Consider the following 23,366-nt stretch of genomic DNA (forward strand, 5'->3'; position numbering starts at 1 on the left):
GCTCTCTCTCTCTCTCTTTACTGTCTCTGCTCTCTATCTCTCTCTCTCTCTCTCTCTTTACTGTCTCTGCTCTCTCTCTCCCTCTCTCTTTACTGTCTCTGCTCTCTATCTCTCTCTCTCTCTCTCTTTACTGTCTCTGCTCTCTATCTCTCTCTCTCTCTCTCTCTCTCTTTACTGTCTCTGCTCTCTCTCTCTCTCTCTTTACTGTCTCTGCTCTCTCAATTCAATTCAATTCAATTCAAGGGGCTTTATTGGCATGGGAAACATGTGTTAACATTGCCAAAGCAAGTGAGGTAGATAACATACAAAAGTGAAATAAACAATAAAAATTAACAGTAAACATTACACATACAGAAGTTTCAAAACAATAAAGACATTACAAATGTCATATTATATATATACAGTGTTATACAGTCTCTCTCTCTCTCTCTTTACTGTCTATGCTCTCGCTCTCTCTTCACTGTCTCTGCTCACTCTCTCTCTTTACTGTCTCTGCTCTCTCTCTCTCTTTACTGTCTCTGCTCTCTCTCTCTCTTTACTGTCTCTGCTCTCTCTCTCTTTACTGTCTCTGCTCTGCTCTCTCTCTCTCTTCACTGTCTCTGCTCTCACTCTCTCTTTACTGTCTCTGCTCTCTCTCTCTTTAGTGTCTCTGCTCTCTCTCTCTCTCTCTCTCTCTCCCTCTCTCTCTCTCTCTCTCTTTCTCTACTGTCTCTGCTCTCTCTCTCTCTCTCTCTCTCTCTCTTTCTCTACTGTCTCTGCTCTCTCTCTCTCTCTCTTTACTGTCTGTGCTCTCTCTCTCTCTTTACTGTCTCTGCTCTCTCTCTCTCTCTACTGTCTCTGCTCTCTCTTTCTTTACTGTCTCTGCTCTCTCTCTCTTTACTGTCTCTGCTCTCTCTTTAGTCTCTCTGCTCTCTCTCTCTCTCTCTCTCTCTCTCTCTCTCTACTGTCTATGCTCTCTCTCTCTCGCTCTCTCTTTACTGTCTCTGCTTTCTATCTCTTTACTGTCTCTGCTCTTTCTCTCTCTCTGTACTGTCTCAGTCTCTGCTCTCTCTTTCTCTGTCTCTGCTCTTTCTCTGTAGTGTCTCTCTCTCTGCTCTCTCTGTCTCTGCTCTCTCTTGCTCTCTGTCCCTCTCTCGCTGCTCTCTTTATATCTCTCTGTCTCTCTCTGTCTCTATCTATCTCTGACTGTAATGTAATGAAGTCAACCTTGGAGACGCCCTGTGGTGCTCCAGGTTTGGAGAGCAACGCTGGCATTGATGTGTGCTGTGCATCCTCCTCTGACTCTGTTCTGCAGGGTATTAGAAGAGAGAGAGAGAAGAAACCAGGCAGACGCCGATACTCTAACTGGAAGTTCCACCCAAGAAAGAGATTGGGGGTTAGGAGAAGTCTGTGGGCCCATAATGGAGACAATATTGAGTGTGTGTGAAGGGTGGGAGGCGGTGTGTGTGTAGGTGTGCATGTGCATGTGTGTGCACCCCCCTGCCTGTCTGCGTGTGTGTGTGTGTGTGTGTGTGTGTGTGTGTGTGTGTGTGTGTGTGTGTGTGTGTGTGTGTGTGTGTGTGTGTGTGTGTGTAGGTGTGCATGCGCATGTGTGTGCACCCCCCTGCGCGTGTGTGTGTGTGTGTGTGTGTAGGTGTGCATGCGCATGTGTGTGCACCCCCCTGCCTGTGTGTGTGTGTGTGTGTGTGTGTGTGTGTGTGTGTGTGCGCGCGCATCACATTACGTTGTTACACTACATCATAGCCAGATAGCCAGCCGATCAGGCAGTTATGTAAAGAAATGCAAATATGAGAGGTGGGTTGAGACAGGGGGCCACCCAGAGTGACTGTAGAAAGTGCTGTGGTGTGTCCCGTGGAGAGGTCGGGGGGACGTGTGGGGGGTCAATGATGTGATTCCCATCGATCCCGGGCCCCCTGACAAGTGTTCAGTGATTTCCTGTCCCTGGCAGAAATATTGTGCTTGTTAATCCATTTGAGTCGGAGCACCATGGGGTCTCGGGAGGAGGGGTGAGGAGAGAGGGGTAAGGGGGGTGTAAAAGGCTACAGCGGGTGGGTGGAGAGGGGGGTGAGGGGCGAAGCGCAGGTCAACGCTAACAAGATGCTAATGAGCCTGCGCTAATCAATGTGTGCTTAATCAGCCATTCAGCACGGGAGCGAGGGGAGAGAGGGAGGGATGGAGTGAGGAGGAGGAGTTCATGAGGAAGTGTAGGCCCAGAACCCTTCACTCTGATTCATTCTCTCTTCTTTTTTGAGGATGTTCATCCTCCACTTCTTTCCCCTTTCCATCGCCGCCCGTGAAGGCAGGTTTCTAAATACACTCTGTTTCCTATGGACTTGATAATAGGTTGATTTATGAGTCATCCCATTAGTGATCCTCTAGTTTAACTATTGCAATCGGACCGAATATACTGCAGCATGATGATGTCATTATTGTTCATTCATTGGTCAATAGACAGGTCAATCAATAGTCATTAGCCAATAGATTGCCGAGGTCAGGAAAACCAGCATAAATTAAGTTGATTGATCACATTGGCAATGTAACTCCTCTTTTCCACTCGCTCTTATATTCCAGGATTCTATCTCCTTAACGTCCCATTTAGGCTGATCGAGCTAAGCCAGTTGATGAATGGAGGGTTCCAGGGATAATCTTATCTTAGTCATGTGCCAACCAGTATCTGTCTCTAGTGACTTACGAGGGGGGGGGGGGGATTGGGCTGAGTGAGTGTGAGTTTAGTCCTGCTAGACAAAGCATCAGTTAAACGTGGGACGGAGCGATGCGTAGAATGCTGCATTGACCTTGTGGCTCTTTATCCTTCAGGTGCATTAAGGCAATTTCGGTTACCAAGTTATATAGTCATAATTTACCTACAAGTATTCACCTGTACAGAGGAATCGCAGGTCAGTCATTCAACATACCTTTTGTAAAGTTATTTTAGACATGGAAGAAACATGTCTTTATCACCTCTCATATGATTTTTGGTTAATCCATGACACACACACACCTACCCCCCACACACTGGCGAGTAAGGGGGTAGGTGTACTTACATTACATCAGACTCCTGACTTAATCTAAGGTCATTTGCTTTTGTTGATCAACTACTATTATTTGACAATTCTTTTGCCTGTACGGCCTGCTTTACCCAGCTGTGTTTTCCAGGGAGATGGTTCTAGTGGTTGCACATTAATCCTGTTCTTTACCCACTCAGAAAAAGCCCACAACTCAATCAGTCTCCGTCCTCGGCAACGGCGGCCTGTAAAAAATGACTCAAAACCTGAAGTTGACAGCCAAGAGATGGGAAGAGAGAAATTAACCTGCTAAAAGATCCAGAATAAAAAAAGGGAAAATAACCTTAAAAAACTGCAGCGGGACAGCAGAGCTGCCACGTGTTTCAAGTGCACACCCGCATGTGTGCACACACACCAATGGACAGTGACAGACACAGTCTTGCACATCTAGCCACACACAAACACACACACACCAGCACCCCTGTGTGTGGAGATGAGTGCACTGCAGTGAGCTGTAGGGTTCTGTCAGGGCCGGGCCTGTCCACAATATGCTCTAATCTTTTATCACCCTGGGAACCAGGGAACACGGGGGCAGGGCAGTTTATGAAGTGGTGTAAACATGGTCTGATCCCAGAACAGCCGTAAAAATACTCCTGGTATGTTCAGGTGTTAGTTTTTTTTCAATTGTTTAAGCACAATTTTGAAAACAGGGCCCGGTTTGTCAAAACACTACACACAATTAGCACAACCCTTCACCAAAGTAGCACAACACTTCAGATCATTTGCAAAATGGAACACTTTTGTCAAAACTATACACGACTTCATAAAAATAATATTTTGTTACCATACGAAACATACACATTTAATTTCAGACTTCAATCTTTTTGAACAAGTTACACACTGCTGTTGCTAACCTAAAACACTTTTAGCAAGTCTAATTGTCAGTGATTAGAGTAGTGTAAATTAAGTACACAGAGAAAGTGCAACTATACAAACACTACACAAGACCAATGCTGCAGACTGAGGAAAATATCATTTATTTCTCTCCATATACTCAAATCAGTCAACATGTCAACATGGAGAATCACAACAAAACATGTCCCAGTTTTCATGCTACTACAGTAGTGTGCATAACACTGTTAGCTCAGCAAACGTAAAATACTGTATCCAGTACAGGTTACAATTATAGTAAATAACAACAAACATAAAATATTACCTGAAAAAAACGGACAATATTGTACAGAAAATACTACAGTAAACATACTATACATTATCTCTTCGCCTAGCTGGATCTGGCCAGAGAATTTCATCAACATCACAAGCAATATCGTCATTAGCAAGACAACGCGGGAAGAACCGTCTGGAATGTCGAATCCATCCTTGCACAGCTGCGGCGTCGACTTGGTCACAGGCGTCCTCCATGGCCTGATTGAGGGGTACCTGAGCCTGGGGCTGGAGATCGTAAACCTTCCACCGCCATGCAGAGAAAAACTCTTCGATAGGGTTTAGAAACAGAGTATGGTGGAAGGTATAGTACGGTCAACTGTGGATGGTGTTGAAACCAGTTCTGGACCAAAGCAGAGCAGTGTATACAATGTATTGCATCTGGTGCATTTCATTACCTGCTGTGACGATGTGGTGTAATCGGTCCAAAAATGCGAGGTGTGTTGTAAGGGCCCATTTTGGCATGACGGAGGACAACCCCATGCTGTGAAATGGCAGCGCAAAGGGTGATGTTACCCCCACGTTGCCCTGGGACATTGATTATAGCCCTGTGGCCAATGATATTTCTGCCTCTCCTTGCTTTTGTGAGGTTGAACACTGCCTCATCAATATATATGAATTCATGCAGGATTTCCTCAGCATCCATCTGCAAAACTCCCTGAAATACAGTGAAAGACAAGATTGTGTAGTTCAGGATAGGGCTAGTAAAGAAGTCATTTGTGCAGTATGCAACATCACAGTGCTAAAGTGAACAATACAATCCTCCACATACTCATGCCGCTTGACCCTCTGAAATCCGCTCAAAAGGCACTCGATAAAGTTGGTTCATCTGAACCTGATGTCTTTTCAGGATGCGTGCCAGTGTTGACAGAGACCTGATGGACATTATTGAAAATGGCCTGGTCACCGATAATGTTGGCTTGTAGTTTTCTGAGCCTGATAGCATTATTGGCCAAAACCATGTTTATTATCTCTCTCTCTTGTTCTTGCGTGAATATGGGCCCCCTTCCTCCTTGTCGTTCCCGACCTTCAATCCTATGTAGAGAATAATACATGTAACGTACTGTACAATGTCACAGGAAGGGGTATCACAAGTGCTGATATGGTGCATACAATAAGCGGCTGATTACTGTAACTGTAGACAGATCTTCTTTTACCTGTTTTCCTGTCGAAAAGTCCTTATGACAGATGCCACTGTATATCTGCTAAGATTTGGCTGAACTCTCAGTCCAGCCTCCCTCAGCGTCAAACCGTGATTCACAACATGGTCCACTAGTGTTGCACGAATGTCATTTGATAAGTTTGGTCCTCTTCTTCTTTGTGCACGTTCTCCTCCTGCTTCAGGTCTTCCTCGACCTCTGGCTCGGCCTCTGCCTCTCCCTCCTTCTCCTCCTCTGTGTACTCCTCCTCTCACCCTCACTCTTCTTCTGACTCCTTCCATTTTGGTTGAAGGCAGGTGAACCTACCTCCTGCATTTTTATAGTGCTTAAACCTGATTGGTGTGTCTACAATTTAGCAATCATGTGTTTGTGCACTTGATGGCTGTGTTTAACAGATTGGCTCATAGGTGTGGGAATTTGACAGTCAGTGCTTTTGAATTGCAAGGAAGTGACATCATGATATACTTCTGTGTCTGATGTATACAAGTGTGTTTAGTGTTTTGCAAATCACTGTGTGTAATGTTTTGCAAATGGTGTGAAGCTGACAATGTGCTTACAGTTGTGCAAATCTAGCCTTGTGTTTTGCTCCTTGAGTGTAAGGTTTTGCTAATTGTGGGAAAAGTTACATTTTAGTGTGTAAGCAATCGTAAAAAACTGTAATATTCTAGAGCAGATCTACATAGACATCCCAGTGAAGATGAGTGGTTCAACTCACACTGGTACAGTACCAATGGAATACCATAATTTGGTTTCTTTCCTCTGCTAAATGGGATATGAACTGGAGTGATGGTGGAGGGCAACAACTGTGGTCAGGTTTGGATGTGGGGGAATGGGAGGGTGGGTGGGGGTATGTGTGTGCGTGCGTGCGTGCATGTGTACCTGCGTGCGCATGTGTGTGTGTTTGTGCACCTCCATGTGTGTGTGTGTGTATATGTATGTGTGGCTGTGTGTATCCCATTCAAGCATTGTGCCAGCTCAAGTTCAGTGCTTGCACCTAAAGTGAGTGTGTGGGGTCTGTATTAGAATCTGGAAAGAGAAGAAAGAAAGAGATGGAGAGGCCGATTGGGGGAGAGATACGCTATATGACAAAAAATGTGTGACACCTGCTCGTCTTACATCTCATTCCAAAATCGTGGGCATTAATATGGAGTTGGTCCCCCTTTGCTGCTAGAACAGCCTCCACTATTCTGGGAAGGCTTTACACTAGATGTTGGAACATTGCTGTGGGGACTTGCTTCCATTCAGCCACAAGAGCATTGGTGAGGTCGGGAACTGATGATGGGCGATTAGGCCTGGCTCGCAGTCGGCGTTCCAATTCATTCCAAAGGTGTTTGATGGGGTTGAGGTTAGGGCTATGTGCAGGCCAGTCAAGTTCTTCCACACGATCTCGACAAACCATTTCTGTATGGACCTTGCTTTGTGCACAGGGGCATTGTCATGCTGAAACAGGTAAGGGCCCTCCCCAAACTGTTGCCACAAAGTCGCAAGCACAGAATCATCTAGAATGTCATTGTATGCTCTAGCGTTAAGATTTCCCTTCACTGGGCCTAGCCCAAACCATGCCCCAGGCCATTATTCCTCCTCCACCAAAATGTACAGTTGGTACTATGCGTTGGGGCAGGTAGCGTTCTCCTGGCATCTTCCAAACTCAGATTCGTCTGTCGGACTGCCAAATGGTTAAGCGTGATTCATCACTCCAGAGAATGCGTTTCCAATGCTCCAGATTCCAATGGCGTCGAGCTTTACACCACTCCAGCCGACGCTTGGCATTGCGCATGGTGATCTTAGGCTTGTATGTAGTTGCTCGGCCATGGAAACCCATTTCATGAAGCTCCAGACGAACAGTTCTTGTGCTGACTTTTCTTCCAGAGGCAGTTTGGATACTCAGTAGTCACTGTTGCAACCGAGGACAGATGATTTTTACACGCTACAGCACTCAGAGGTTTTGTTCTGTGAGCTTGTGTAGCCTCCGACTAAGCTGCTGAGCCGTTGTTGCTCTTAGACGTTTCCACTTCACAATAACATCACTTCCAGTTGACCGGGGCAGCTCTAGCAGGGCAGCTCTAGCAGGGCAGAAATTTGACGAACTGACTTGTTGGAAAGGTGGCATCCTATGACGGTGCCACGTTGAAAGTCACTGAGCTCTTCAGTAAGGCCATTCTAATGCCAATGTTTGTCTATGGAGATTGCATGGCTGTGTGCTGGATTTTATACACTTGTCAGGGTGTGGCTGAAATAGAGGAATCCACTCATTTGAAGGGGTGTCCACATACTTTTGTATATACACAGTGTAGATTCCTAAGATCCAAGCCAAAAGCTCAGGTCTTTGTAGAGGCAGCTGGGTGGGAGAACCCCCCCCCCCCCCCACAAACACACTCACCCTCACACACCTTTACGCACACACACCCTCACACAAACACTTTCACAAACAGAGGCAGTTTATCAATTGTGAATCATAACCTTCAATGCTCCAATGTCAATTTGTCACTCATTAAACATATATTACACACACACACACACACACACACACACACACACACACACACACACACACACACACACACACACACACACACACACACACACACCAGTCTATCATCCTTTCATAACAGTATGCATCTTCAGTCATTTCCTCACAACCACATAACGTTGTGAAATTTGTCAAGTCATTTGTCTCTTACTAAGCCGAGCCTGATTATAATACCAAACACTCTGTGTTGAGAACATCTGATGAGAGAACATCGTTACTGAGGGACTGACGGCTTTGTGAAGAAACAAATGAGCCAAGCTCTGGGATGTGTTTGAGAGAGAGAGCTTAGCCATCATTAGCGAGTGTCCACAAACACACACACGTGCACACACACACGCACACACACATGTGCACGCACACACACCTCTAATGATGCTTAAGCAGGCCCTGGCTACACACACACACAGAACACATACACACAAATGCAACCACCCACCCACCCACACACTTACACACACTGCCGGAGTCGTTTGATGACCGTGAAAAATATATATCTGAAGGAGTGTATGAAAAGGTGCATGTCCTAAGGTCTCCCATCCAGTACATCTAGTGAGGCTGATGACATTTTGTTGATGAAGCATGAGGGCTTTTTTAATTCATTCACTTACAAAGAAGAGAGGGTTTAACATGCCACACCGGGGCTGATTGCCTGTCAAGATGTTCTTTGATGTCTTGCTGCTTCTGCATCTTTTGAGAGGGTTTGAGTTAGAGTATCATCATTAAGGACTTTCAATGAGTCACGGGGTAAGAAGACCGATCCTTCCGCTAACGGTTTCATAATTTTTTACATTTTAGTCATTTAGTAGACATGCTTATCCAGAACGACTTACAGGAGCAATTAGGGCTAAGTGCCTTGCTCAAGGGCACATCAACAGATTTTTCAACTAGTCGGCTCAGGGATTCAAACCAGCGACCTTTCAGTTACAGGACCAATGCTCTTAACAACTAGTCTACCTGCCGTCTCATCCTCAGTATAAGACTTGGCTGTCCGCTCTTTTAAAGAGAAGTTGAGTTCTATGGGTTTTGTCCATTAGTGACCTAACATTTGCCAAATGTTACTTTTCTTTGATTGGTCCACAACACCATTGTTGGTCCCCTTTAGTTTTAGATGTCGTGTCATTGTTCATGCCTGTGACTTGATGTACTGTACAGGCATCCATTTTCTAGGTATCTTAGTATTGAACACTACAGTAGTATTTGCCTGTCACCTGATAAATTTGAGAACACACACACGCACACACACACACACACACACACACACACACACACACACACACACACACACACACACACACACACACACACACACAAACACACACACACACTAGCATTCCGTACTTGGAATCCGAACGAGGGGGAACACATTAAATATTCCTTTTGACTGGATCTCCAGCAGCATATTTTTACACAGAGGGATTTTGCTTTGCTGCTTTAACTCAATGTGCTGTACACAAGCACTTTGGTTAGCTGAACAAACTCTGTTCCCCCGGGCAATGTCTCAGCCCACCGGTGGTTTAGCACTTAATCCAACCCCTACAAATCCAGCCGACACATTTACAGCGAGGTGGGCGTGGGGTGGCGTTTTGCTACAAAGAGAATTATTGACATTATTAAGTTGTGTTTACAGTATACAACAAGCCTTTTTACTTCTTACACAAGCATGTGTGTGTGTGTGTGTGTGTGTGTGTGTGTGTGTGTGTGTGTGTGTGTGTGTGTGTGTGTGTGTATATGTATAATTTTCATTTCATAATTATAAAAATGACCTGAAATTCAGTGGATTGGATAGATAGGCCAGTTTTTGAGAATACTAATGTTTGTAGTAGAGGCATCGTCTTGCAATGTGGTTATCTTATACCCCAGGTCTTCCCCCAGAACCAAGGGTCCGTTTGAAAAGCATTGGTCTTCTCATCTCTGGCTCCGTTTTGAACACTCATTAGGAGCAGAGATCAAAGACTGGGGCAGAGGGGCCTGTGAATTGGGAAACTGTGGGGCCATTATCTATTTATCACTCATGGCTGCCATTTTGGCTCTGAAATGGCAGGCAATCTGCATCCAGATTTCATTCCCTCTGCTCTCCCTGTGAGGCTGCCATTTTGGGGAAGGCCTGCAGTAGTGGCACTCTACGGTTGCAGTGAGTTAGTTCATTGATTAAATGCCCATTTTAATGGGATGCTGGACTGAACATGAAGAGTTGACCCGCCGTTTGGAGCCACAAAAAAAACTCTGTTCCTGGCAGTCTCAACATCCTAACTGGTCGAGACTTGTGAGGCCGTGGTGGGTATTACTTTTTGTTATCTTGCTGTACAGTCGAAAAGTGTGAAAAGTGATAAGAAGTGATGTAATGATGATATGCATAGAGTATCAGTATAAACAACACTGGTCCTGTAGTGCAGGGTTTAGTTCCAACCAGGCACCACTTGACTCTATAATAATAATAATAATAATAATACATTTTACCAAATGAGTTAATTGATCAATATCAGTGACTAGCCAAGGGTGCCTGTGGTCCCCCGAAACCAGGGGTGGAAGCAAAGTGCAAATTATAGGGAAGTTTTTTGTGCAAGCATGAGACTCTCCCGAATGTCACGGAATAATTCGCACTCTGGGTGGAAGATCTTTACACCACTAAATGAGTGGTGATGTTCCACGGGGATGCGTCTTGAGGCCATTGCCATTCTGAGATCACTGAGGTGGCCTATTCTCCGCTGTCACTTTGTCTGGGTCCTACACCTGATATACAGTATCTCCTATGTATGTATAACTGTCACTCATATGGGGTCTGGTACCTGTCGTCCCCTGCTCCTGTGTTATTTGTGGATTTACTGAAACAACTCAAAACAACCGCCTTGAGGATTACTCCTCTGCATCTGAAATCACTGCACATCTATGTTCCAGCTATTGATCCTTCTCTAATCCCCTTTTCTACCACTCCTGATGATAATCTGCCTTTGTTCCAGTGGATGGATGGAGTGTTCAGATTAACGCTGGATCTAGGTGACTTTTAAGCCCTACTACTCTCTAGAACCATTTGCCCCTCTAATACCCCTTTCACAGTATCGTGCTGACCGGAAACGTAATGTGCTGGCTGGCTCTGATATTTTCTTTTAACAGAAAGAACCAGGCCAGCGCAGTACAGCTAGGCTCAGCTCAGTAGTGAGAAACGGGTCTACCGGAATGTAGGAATGAAGCAGCGGGTAATGGTTTTTATATGGGTCACACACACACACACACACACACACACACACACACACACACACACACACACACACACACACACACACACACACACACACACACACACACACACACACACACACACACACACACACACACACACACACACACACACACACACACACACACACACACACACACACACACACATACACACATACACACACATACACACACATACACACACATACACACACATACACACACATACACACACATACACACACACACACACACACACACACAGTCCCAGGGCAGTGACCTCAACCCGAGTAAAGAGCAAACACGTAGACAAGCCAGCAGACATCCTTCTTCGGCCATGGAATTTGGGCTTTGTAGATAGAGGGCAATTCCACTGTAATAGAATGACGCTGAGACTTCGATTTTCCACTTTAAAAGTATGCCAAACAAAAAAAACATTTTATTGCTAAGTTAAACAAACCACGGACTTGCACATGGACAACTTTTACAGTTTTTCTTGATTGCTTGAACACAAAAATTGGTTCCTGTAATAGAACAAAAACCCATACCCTTACGTCATTCCCAAAAACACACATATTTCCCATAACCGTCAACACTATTATCCTGTTTCCACATGTTTCAATATTCAAAACTCTTTCTGCAAAACCTTACAAAAAAGTGTCCAAATAAATCATTCATTGCACTATATATTCATTCAGCAAACACATGCTCTAAATATAATTAACTGAAGTCATCACAACCTAAACTCAAAGAGCACCCCTGTCACACCCTGACAATAGTTTGCTTTGTATGTTTTATGTTTTGGTTGGTCAGGGTGTGATGTGTGTGAGCATTCTATGTTGTATGTCTGGTTTGTCTATTTCTGTGTTTGGCCTGATATGGTTCTCAATCAGAGGCAGGTGTTTTGCGTTGTCTCTGATTGGGAACCATATTTAGGTAGCCTGTTTTGTATTGTGGGTTGTGGGTTATTGTCTATGTCAGGTGCCTGTATTGTTTATTTATAGCTTCATGTTCGTTTGTTGTTTTTGTATAGTTTGTCTAGTGGTCTTCGTTCATTAAATTAAGTATGTATTCAAACCACGCTGCGTTTTGGTCCGATCCTTACTCCTCCTCAGACGAGGAGGATTACGACGAACGTGACAACACCTTTCTCCAGGTGTACACACTAAGCCTCAATTGTTAACACACCAATCAGAATTGCATGATCAATAAATAGGGCCTAGAGGCATGTCCATGCGCTTTGGAACAATGGATCCTAACAATGCCGAAGTTGCAAAACAACAGAGAGGAAGAGGAAGAGGACGACAACAACAACAACAACAACAACAGATGAAATCCGTGCCACCCTAGTTCATCATGTGCTCATACATGGGAGGACTATGAGAGAAGCTGGACAGCTAGTGGAACCCAACCTAAGTCGCTACACGGTTGCACCCATTGTCCGTACTTTCAGAAAGGAAAACAGGTAATTTGCCTTGTTGTTACTGTGATACATGTAATGTTGTAGTGCATATAGACTGAATCTCCACTTTGTTCTCAGGGTAGTTTTTACCACAGTAATGGATGACCAGTAATGGTAAATTCAAACCCCAAAATAGCTGAAGACAGGGTAGTCTTCCAAGGAATTGACAGCATCAGCATTTCCATCATTGACCGGATCGTTCAGAAGAACCACAAGGACAAAGCAGCTGTACCGTGTATCTTTTGAAAGGAATTCAAACAGAGTTAAGGAGCAACGATTCCAATATGTGCAGGTAATTGCTATACTGTACAGAATTTTTACAATTTGTAGAGTATGGCCTATCTCTCCAGCATATCAATACAGTACTGTATAGTGATGTGATACAGTAACTGCAGTACACAATCTTTAATTTCAGTACAGTAGTACAATACTGTACTATATATATATATTTTTACTTCTGTAGAGTATCTTTGAGCTGGATGCCATGGCTGACCTACAGGAGTACATCTTCATCGACGAGGCAGGGTTCAACCTGACAAAAAGGCGCAAAAGAGGGTGCAACATCATTGGTCACCGTGTCATCATACAAGCTCCTGGCCAGAGAGGAGTCACCCTATGTGCAGCCATCAGCAATCGTGGCGTCCTCCACCGCCATGTCAAAGTGGGTCCATACAACACGGCACAACTCCTTCAATTTCTAGATCAGCTGCACAATAACATTCTTCAACAGGAAGGCGAGCCAGGGCAACCAGAGCAAGCCCAAGATGTTGTCATTTGGGATAACGTGAGTTCGCATCGGGTTGCTCTGGTTCGCGCCTGGTTCAATGACCATCCCAGGTTCACCGTTATTTTTTTGCCAGCATTTTCCCCATTTCTGAATCCGATTGAAGAAGTTTTCTCAGCATGGCAGTGGAGAGTGTATGACTGAAACCCCTACACACAGCAAAACCTCCTGGAGGCAATGGTGGATGCCTGTGGTAATGTGTCTGTGGAGTCTATCCAGGGTTTTCTAAGGCACACAAGGGCATTTTTCCCACGCTGCCTGGCAAGAGCAAACATAATGTGTGACGTTGATGAGATATTGTGGCCTGACCCAGACCTGAGACGAGATGATGAGAAAGCTGAACCTGAGTAACCTGTACATTTGCTGCATTCGGAAATAAAGCTTTTGGAAATTGGGTATTTTACTGTGCATGGACATTTCAAAGGTCAGGTTTTTGACCAAAACAGCATATACAGTAGTATTTCCTTATCCACTAATGTAAGAGGTATTTATTACAGTACTGTTTAAGTTCTCTCGCCAGGGGGATCCTGAAAGGGTTATCTGGATAGTCAGTGCTGTGATTTTACAGTTTCAAATTATTTTATCTGAAACCTATTCTAAACATTTTGGTAGCAGTGTTTTGAATGAATCCATCCAGTATGTAACAAACAGTCATGTAGTCTGTGATTTTTGACAGCTTGTGTGTGTTGTCTGAGTGCAAAGTTTGAATTGGGACCCAGAAGTTAACTGTTTGTACCGTTGGGTGTGAGTTTTTTAAATTGTGTGTGAAGATTTGAGAAAATGGTGAATTGTTCCAGGAATTGTGTCGAAGCAATTGAGAAAAACTAATAATTTCAACTGAACGTTTTGCAAAAACACATTTACTCAAGGAACAGTGCAGATGTAAATTTAGGTAACAGAATGAATGACAGTAAAATATACAGTACCAGTCAAAAGTTTGGATACACCTACTCATTCAAGGGTTTTTCTTAGTTGTACTATTTTCTACATTGTAGAATAATAGTGAAGACATCAAAACTATTAAATAACACATATGGAATCATGTAGTAACAAAAAAAGTATTAACCTCTAACGCCTACCAAACCCGAATCCGGGAGCACCCCCATCACAAAAGCTGACTAGCATAGCCTAGCCTAAAGCCACAGGGATATCATATAATAAAATGTTCATGAAATCACAAGTCCAAGACACCAAATGAAAGATACACATCTTGTGAATAAAGCCATCATTTCTGATTTTTAAAATGTTTTACAGGGAAGACAAAATATGTACATCTATTAGCTAACCACGTTAGCAAAAGACACCACTTCCATACTCCACCATTTTTTTACTCCATCAGCAGCTATCACAAATTCGACCAAATAAAGATATAAATAGCCACTAACCAAGAAACAACCTCATCAGATGACAGTCTGATAACATATTTATTGTATAGCATAGGTTTTGTTAGAAAAATGTGCATATTTCACGTATAAATCAGAGTTTACTATTGCAGCCCCCATCACAACTCTCACTAAAACGACTAGAATAACTACAGAGACCATCGTGTATTAGCTAATTACTCATCATAAAACATTTCTTAAAAATACACAACGTGCAGCAGATGAAAGACACAGATCTTGTGAATCAAGACAATATTTCAGATTTTCTAAGTGTTTTACAGCGAAAACACAATATAGCGTTATATTAGCTTACCACAATAGCAAACATTACAACAGCATTGATTCAAGCCAAACATAGCAATAACGTATAAACCACCAAAATATATTAATTTTTTCACTAACCTTCTCAGAATTCTTCAGATGACAGTCCTGTAACATCATATTACACAATTCATATAGAGTTTGTTCGAAAATGTGCCTATTTAGCGGCACAAATCGTGCTTATACATTGAGAATAGTGTCCAAATTCTCAAGCAATCTGTCCGGCGCCATCTTGGAACGGCACCTATTCTTATCGAAAACTATTCATAAACTTGACTAAAAAAATACAGGTTGGACAGCAATTGAAAGACAAATTAGTTCTTAATGCAATCGCTGAATTACATTTTTAAAATTAACTTTACTGCGCAATACAGGCTGCGATAACGCAAGGCTACACTGCAAGAAATGGCGTCTCATGAATTTTACTTTTTTCAACAGAACAAGGAATTAACAGCATAAAGACTGCTTACTATTAGCTGAGCTTCCATCAGAATCTTGGGCAAGGTGTCCTTTCTTCAAAACAATCGTCTTTTGGCTGAAAGATGTCCTCTTGTCCTGTCGAATTAGCCGCTAACGTTAGCCACCCACTGGAGAGGAGTCCAACTCGTGAACGTGCGTCACATTGAAATCCAGGAAAATCGCAATAAACTGCTATAAGTCGGTTTAAATTAACTACCTTATGATGTCTTTAACACCTATAACGAATAAAAACATGACCGGAGATATAGAACTACTAAAACGAAAGCGTTTGCAGGACGTCATTGTGATGTCTTCTTGCGCCAGGCGCACCGTTGAAAAGGACGGTACATCCGTTCCACGGTCTTATATAAGGCCCCAGATTGCGCAATCGACTCCATTCAAATTCTCACCGCTTACTGACATCTAGAGGAAGGCGTATGCAGTGCATGTAGCCCGATGGCTTACATGGGGACTTATAAACTGACCTTAGAACAGGGACCTCGATTTCTGAAATCTCACTCCCTGCCAGGAAATGTGCTGCAGAGAGTTCTGTTTCACTCAGAGAAATAATTAAAACGGTTTTAGAAACTAGAGAGTGTTTTCTATCCAATAGTAATAATAATATGCATATTGTACGAGCAAGAATTGAGTACGAGGCAGTTTAATTTGGGCACTATTTTTTCCAATGGTGAAACAGCGCCCCCATATTGACAAGACGTTTTAAACAAAACAAAATATATTTTTGATTCTTCTAAGTAGCCACCCATTGCCTTGACAGCTTTGCACACTCTTGGCATTCTCTCAACCAGCTTCACCTGGAATGCTTTTCCAACAGTCTTGAAGGAGTTCCCACATATGCTGATCACTTGTTGGCTGCTTTTCCTTCACTCTGCAGTTCACTACGTCATCATGTGCAGTTCAGGACTAGAGATTTGGTTTGTTTTACCAAGCTAGGCAACCTGGTCTACTACTGCTGGATACCAAGCCCGCTAAGCAGTTAGAAGTGCAGCCCTAGCCACAAGGGCTATTTGTCTGGGGCTTAGATCTACCGATTACTAGGGTTTTCTCCTGCCGGCGTCTCTCATTTTACGGAGTGAATAGTGGGCTCTCCCTACTATTAGTACTACCATGCCTCCAAAAAAAGATGAGGATCACATCTCTGCTGGGCAGGTACTTGAACTCTTGGAGAAACAGAAAGTATTCCATAAGGAAATAGGAAAATAGCAGTAAAATAACTTTATAAGCTTCATACAAATGATCATGGAGTCTACCAACAAATGGCTGGATGACCTGACTAAAGATGTACAAGACATTAAAACAAGCCTTCAGTTCACACAGAAGGATGTGGATGTATTGAAGACCACACAGGATACACTTCCCAGAAACTGTTCCTCGATGTGGAATGAAATCACCACAGTCAGGGAGAGCCTCCAGAACATGTCTGGAAATGGACAATCGAGGAGAAATAATATTGTAATAGATGGTATCCAGGAGAGCCAAAGTGAGACATGGGCTGAATCAGAGGACAAAGTTCGAAAGCTGTTTTCTGAGGAGCTACAATTGGATCAACAGGTTGAGCTGGAACGTGCTCACCGGTCTGGGAAACCAGGGGAAAGTGGTGGTGCCAATGGAACCAGGCCCAGGCCAATTGTAGTGAAATTCCTCAGGTTCAAGGATAAGCATGCAGTCCTTGAAAAAGCCAAATGCCTTAAAGGATCCTACATCTTCATCAATGAGGATTTCTTTGATGCAGTCCGCCAAAGAAGAAAGAAACTAATACCAGCTATGAAGGTATGACAAGCTGATTGTGTTCACCCTCCCTCCCAAGGAGTCAGGAGTAGCAACAAGTAATCCCCCCCCCCCCCCCCCCCCCCAAAAAAAACTGAATATCTCTCTCAGATTCCAACTGCTGATTCATGTTTGGACATATAAATACTGTAAATCTACCAAATAAAGGTATGTTAATAATTGCTCACTTGAATATATGCAGTTTAAGGAACAAGATTCATGAAATATAATGTCTAGTGTAGTAAAACAATATTAATGTATTGGCAATATAGTTAGATGGACACAATTTGTTCAGGAGGGACAGAAATAGATATCAGGGTGGAGTTGCAGTTTACATCCAGAGTCCAATATTCCAGCAACACAACGTAAGGACTTAACGTTGAATGGATTAGAGGCGCAATGGGTACAGGTGGATTTACCACATTTGAAACCTAGACTAGCTGGTTGCTGCTACAGGCCACCTAGTGCTGATGTGAAATATCTTGATGTCATTTGCGAAATGTTGGAAAAGGTATCTGATGAAAATATGGAAATATATTTTGGGGGAGATATGAATATAGATTTTTTTTTAACACCAACTGTCTAATGAGAAAGAAACATATTTATGTTGCCAATGTAAAGTTGAAATCGGCAGTTTACATTTACCTGAGCCAAATACATTTAAACTCAGTTTTTCACAATTCCTGACATTTAATCCTAGTAAAACTCCCTGTCTTAGGCCAGTTAGGATCACCACTTTATTTTAAGAAAGTGAAATGTCAGAATAATAGTAGAGAGAATGACTTATTTCAGCTTTTATTTCTTTCATCACATTCCCAGTGGGTCAGAAGTTTACATACACTCAATTAGTATTTGGTAGCATTGCCTTTAAATTGTTTAACTGGGTCAAACATTTTGGGTAGCCTTCCACAAGCTTCCCACAATAAGTTGGGTGAATTTTGGCCAATTCCTGCTGACAGAGCTGGTGTAACTGAGTCAGGTTTGTAGGCCTCCTTGCTCGCACACACTTTTTCAGTTCTGCCCACAAATTTTCTATGGGATTGAGGTCAGGGCTTCGTGATGCCCACTCCAATACCTTGACTTTGTTGTCCTTAAGCCATTTTGCTACAACTTTGGAAGTATGCTTGGGGTCATTGTCCATTTGGAAGACCCATTTGTGACCAAGCTTTAACTTCCTGACTGATGTCTTGAGATGTTGCTTCAATATATCCACATACTTTTCCTCCCTCATGATGCCATCTATTTGGTGAAGTGCACCAGTCCCTCCTGCAGCAAAGCACCCCCACAACATGATGCTGCCACCCCTGTGCTTCACGGTTGGGATGGTGTTCTTCGGCTTGCAATCTTCCCCCTTTTTCCTCCAAACATAACAATGGTCATTATGGCCAAACAGTTATATTTTTGTGTCTTTAAACCAGAAGACATTTCTCCAAAAAGTATGATCTTTGTCCCCATGTGCAGTTGCAAACCGTAGTCTGGCTTTTTTATGGTGGTTTTAGAGCAGTGGCTTCTTCCTTGTTGAACGACCTTTCAAGTTATGTTGAAATAGGACTCATTTTACTGTGGATATAGATACTTTTGTGCCTGTTTCCTCCAGCATCTTCACAAGATCCTTTGCTGTTGTTTTGGGATTGATTTGCACTTTTCGCACCAAAGTACGTTCATCTCTAGGAAACAGAAAGCGTCTCCTTCCTGAGCGGTATGATGGCTGCATGGTCCCATGGTGTTTATACTTGCGTACTATTGTTTGTACAGATGAACGTGGTACCTTCAGGTGTTTGGAAATTGTTCCCAAGGATGAACCAGACTTGTGGAGGTCTACAATTTTTTTTCTGATGTCTTGGCTGATTTCTTTTGATTTTCCCATGATGAGGCACTGAGCTTGAAGGTAGGCCTTGAAATATATCATCAGGTACACCTCCAATTGACTCAAGTGGTGTCAATTAGCCTAACAGAAGCTTCTAAAGCCATGACATAATTTTCTGGAATTTTCCAAGCTGATTAAAGGCACAGTCAACTTAGTGTATGTAAACTTCTGACCCACTGGAATTGTGATACAGTGAATTATAAGTGAAATAATCTGTCTGTAAACAATTGTTGGAAAAATTACTTGTGTCATGCACAAAGTAGATGTCCTAACCGACTTGCCAAAACTATAGTTTATTAACAAGAAATTTGTGGAGTGGTTGAAAAACAAGTTTTAGTGACTCCAACCTAAGTGTATGTAAACTTCCGACTTCAACTGTATGTAAGTCAGGTTGACATTACCAACCAGAATGTTCACTAATATGTTCGGTATCACATCAACTTGTATCGATCACAGTTTTACTGACATGGCTGAAAAATTTTCTAAAGCTGTATCAGTGGCACGAGGTTGCAGTGATCATAACTTGGTTGTGCTCACTAGGACAACTAAACTGGTTGAGGGTTCAATCAGGACTCATTTGTGGATGAGATTAAGAATGTGCAAAGTGTGTAGTAAGGGTGATCCTAAAATGTCACTAAGTTTGTTTATGAAATTATTTATGAGTATAGCTGAAAAGCATGTCCCTTTAATAAGAAAATGCACTATGAGGTCAAACAGTGCCCCATGGATTGATGATGAGCTGAGAAATGTAATGATTTAACGTTATGATGCCAATAAAGCAGCAGATAAACTGGCACTCTGTTTGATAAGCAAAGTTATTGTAAATTAAGAAATCTTATGACCAAACTAAACAAAGGACAGAAGAAGGGATTCTATCAGGACAAAATTTATGAAGTACAGAGTGATGGGGAAAGAACAGTGGAAAAAGTTGAACACTATTATGGGGAGGAATTCGAACACGTCCGCCTCTTTTGTTGAATCAGGGGGTATATTTAATACAAAACCACACGACATCGCAAACCACTTTAATTAATATTTTACAGGCAAAGTGGACAAGTTGAGGAATGCTATGATTCCAACTGATGGCTCCATGTCAAATACCCTTATAACAGATTGTATCATGAAGGAGAGGCAACGCATGTTTAAATTTCACCAAGTAGAAAGGGAAGAGTTAGAAAGGATGCTGTTGTCTCTTTCAGATGACAAATCATCTGGTACAAATCATCTGGTACAAATCATCTGGTACAAATCAAGGATTATTTCTCATGTATTTATTTATTATTTCGCACGAGGGGGCCACAACAGACTTTCTTCCGTCGCGACGCCCCTCAAAGGTCCTTCTGCTAGCTTGCTATCCCCGGCCCGCAAGCTGCCTGAAGCCACTCACTGGACTCCTATGATCACTCGGCTACACATGCCTCTCCCTAACGTCAATATGCCTTGTCCAATCGCTGTTTTGGTTAGTAATTATTGCCTTATTTCACTGTAGAGCCTCTAGCCCTGCTCAATACGCCTTAGTTAACACTTTAGTTCCACCTCCCACACATGAGGTGACTTCACCTGGTTTAAAGGATATTTCTAGAGACAATATCTATTTCATCGTCACTCTATGCACAGGTTTACCCCCATTGTGTTCACATCCTACCATTTCTTTGTCTGTACATTATGCCTTGAATCTATTCTACCGTGCCCAGAAACCTGCTCCTTTTACTCTCTGTTCTGAACGTACTAGACGACCAGTTCTTTTAGCCTTTAGCCGTACCCTTTTCCTACTCCTCCTCTGTTCCTCTGGTGATGTGGAGGTTAATCCAGGCCCTGCAGTGCCTAGCTCCACTCCCATTCCCCAGGCGCTCTCATTTGTTGACTTCTGTAACCGTAAAAGCCTTGGTTTCATGCATGTTAACTTTAGAAGCCTCCTCCCTAAGTTTGTTTTATTCACTGCCCTAGCACACTCTGCCTGCACGGATGTCCTAGCCGTGTCTGAATCCTGGTCTAGGAAGACCACCAAAAACCCTGAAATTTCCATCCCTAACTATAACATTTTCCGACAAGATAGAACTACCAAAGGGGGCGGAGTTGCAATCTACTGCAGGGATAGCCTGCAGAGTTCTGTCTTACTGTCCAGGTCTGTGCCCAAACAATTTGAGCTTCCACTTTTAAAAATCCACCTCTCCAGAAACAAGTCTCTTACCGTTGCCACTTGCTATAAACCACCTAACACCACGAGCTCTGAAGATAGATGGGGGGCAATCAATTCACATTGCCCCCCATCTATCTTCAGAGCTCGTGTTGTTAGGTGACCTATACTGGGACATGCTTAACACCCCGGCCGTCCTACAATCTAAGTTTGATGCTCTCAATCTCACACAAATTATCAATGAACCCACCAGGTACAACCCCAAATCCGTAAACATGTGCACCCTCATAGATATCATCATAACCAACCTGCCCTCCAAATACACCTCTGCATCTTGCCTATGCCTTTCTGTACCATCACTCATTCATATATCTTTATGTACATATTCTTTATCCCTTTACACTTGTGTGTATAACCTGTTTGGGCTGCAAGCCCGACGTCGGAACGAAAATGACAACAGCTGCAGGGCGCGAAATTCAAAATCTATTTTTTAAAAATATTTAACTTTCACACATTAACAAGTCCAATACAGCATTTGAAAGATAAACATCTTGTCAATCCAGCCAACATGTCCGATTTTTTAAATGTTTTACAGAGAAAACACCACATATATTTATGTTAGCTCACCACCAAATACAAAAGTGGACAGACACGTATGATTATGATTATGATGTATGAATTATGATTCAAGTAGCATGCACAAGCCAACCGAAATAACCTAAAACCAACCTAAAGAACCCAGAAAAAACTACCTCAGATGACAGTCATATAACATGTTACACAATAAATCTATGTTTTGTTCATAAAATGTGCATATTTTAGCTATAAATCAGTTTTACATTGATGCTACCATAAATGCTACCACATAGCTACAGTCTGAAATCAGACGGGAGTAGCCAGAGAAAATACAGACACCAACGTCAACTACTAATTACACCTCATAAAACATTTCAGAAAAACATATGGTGGATAGCTAATGAAAGACAGATATCGTGTGAATAGAGTCAATATTTCCGATTTTTGAAGTGTTTTACAGCGAAAACACAATAAATCGTTATATTAGCTAACAACATAAGCTAGCATAAGGCAGCATTGATTCTAGTCAAGCGCTAGCCTAGCACAGTTAGCACAGTTAGCATTGAACAGTTCGACAGATATATGAAAAAGCATCCCAAATTGGGTCCTTATCTTTGTTGATATTCCATCAGAATGTTGTAACGGGGTCCAATGTCCAGTACAGTCTTTAGTTGGGTTCCAGAACGAAATATTTCCCTCTTTGGTTAGCAAGCACCACGGCTGTGCGGCGCTAATCTTTCTGTCTTCAAAAAATTCTTCCAAAACATCACGTCTAAAGTCCAGAATAAATTGCAATAATATAATTAAAGTATATTGAAAAAACATACTTTAGGATGATTTTGTGACATGTATCAAATAATATCGAAGTCAGAGATCATATTCACCTTTATCGACCTTCTTCCAGTAGCCGAGTCCAAATTCTGCTTCGCGCCCGGATTTTTTTTTTAACTGCGCAGGTCTCACAAGAAGGTGTGGTATTCAGTCCATGGACAAGATATTCGACTCCTTTCAATTCTCACTTCCGCATTACACCCTGATGAAGGCGTATGACGTGTTTCTACGGTCCTAAGTGTAATGACCTTTTATAGACAAGGTCTTAAAGAGACACATTGCATTTTGGAAATCTCAATTCGGCTGGGAAAAGGGCTGTAAAAATAGTTCTGTTCGACTTAGAGAAATAATTCAAACCTTTTTAGAAACTATAGACTGTTATCTATCCAACAGTAGTAAATATATGCATATTGTAAAATCAAAAATTTCTTAAGAGGCCGTTTGAAAATGTGCACATATTTTCCAGTTTTTTCAATATTCACCCTGCAGCCTGAAGAAGATAAGGTAGTAGTTGTGGAATTGTTAGGTTAGATTACTTGTTGGTTATTACTGCATTGTCGGAACTAGAAGCACAAGCATTTCGCTACTGTTGATGTCACAAGTTTACTGGAGAACTGAGACGAA

The sequence above is a fragment of the Salvelinus fontinalis genome, chromosome 21 (genome assembly GCF_029448725.1).
Source record: "Salvelinus fontinalis isolate EN_2023a chromosome 21, ASM2944872v1, whole genome shotgun sequence".
NCBI classification, from domain to species: domain Eukaryota; kingdom Metazoa; phylum Chordata; class Actinopteri; order Salmoniformes; family Salmonidae; genus Salvelinus; species Salvelinus fontinalis.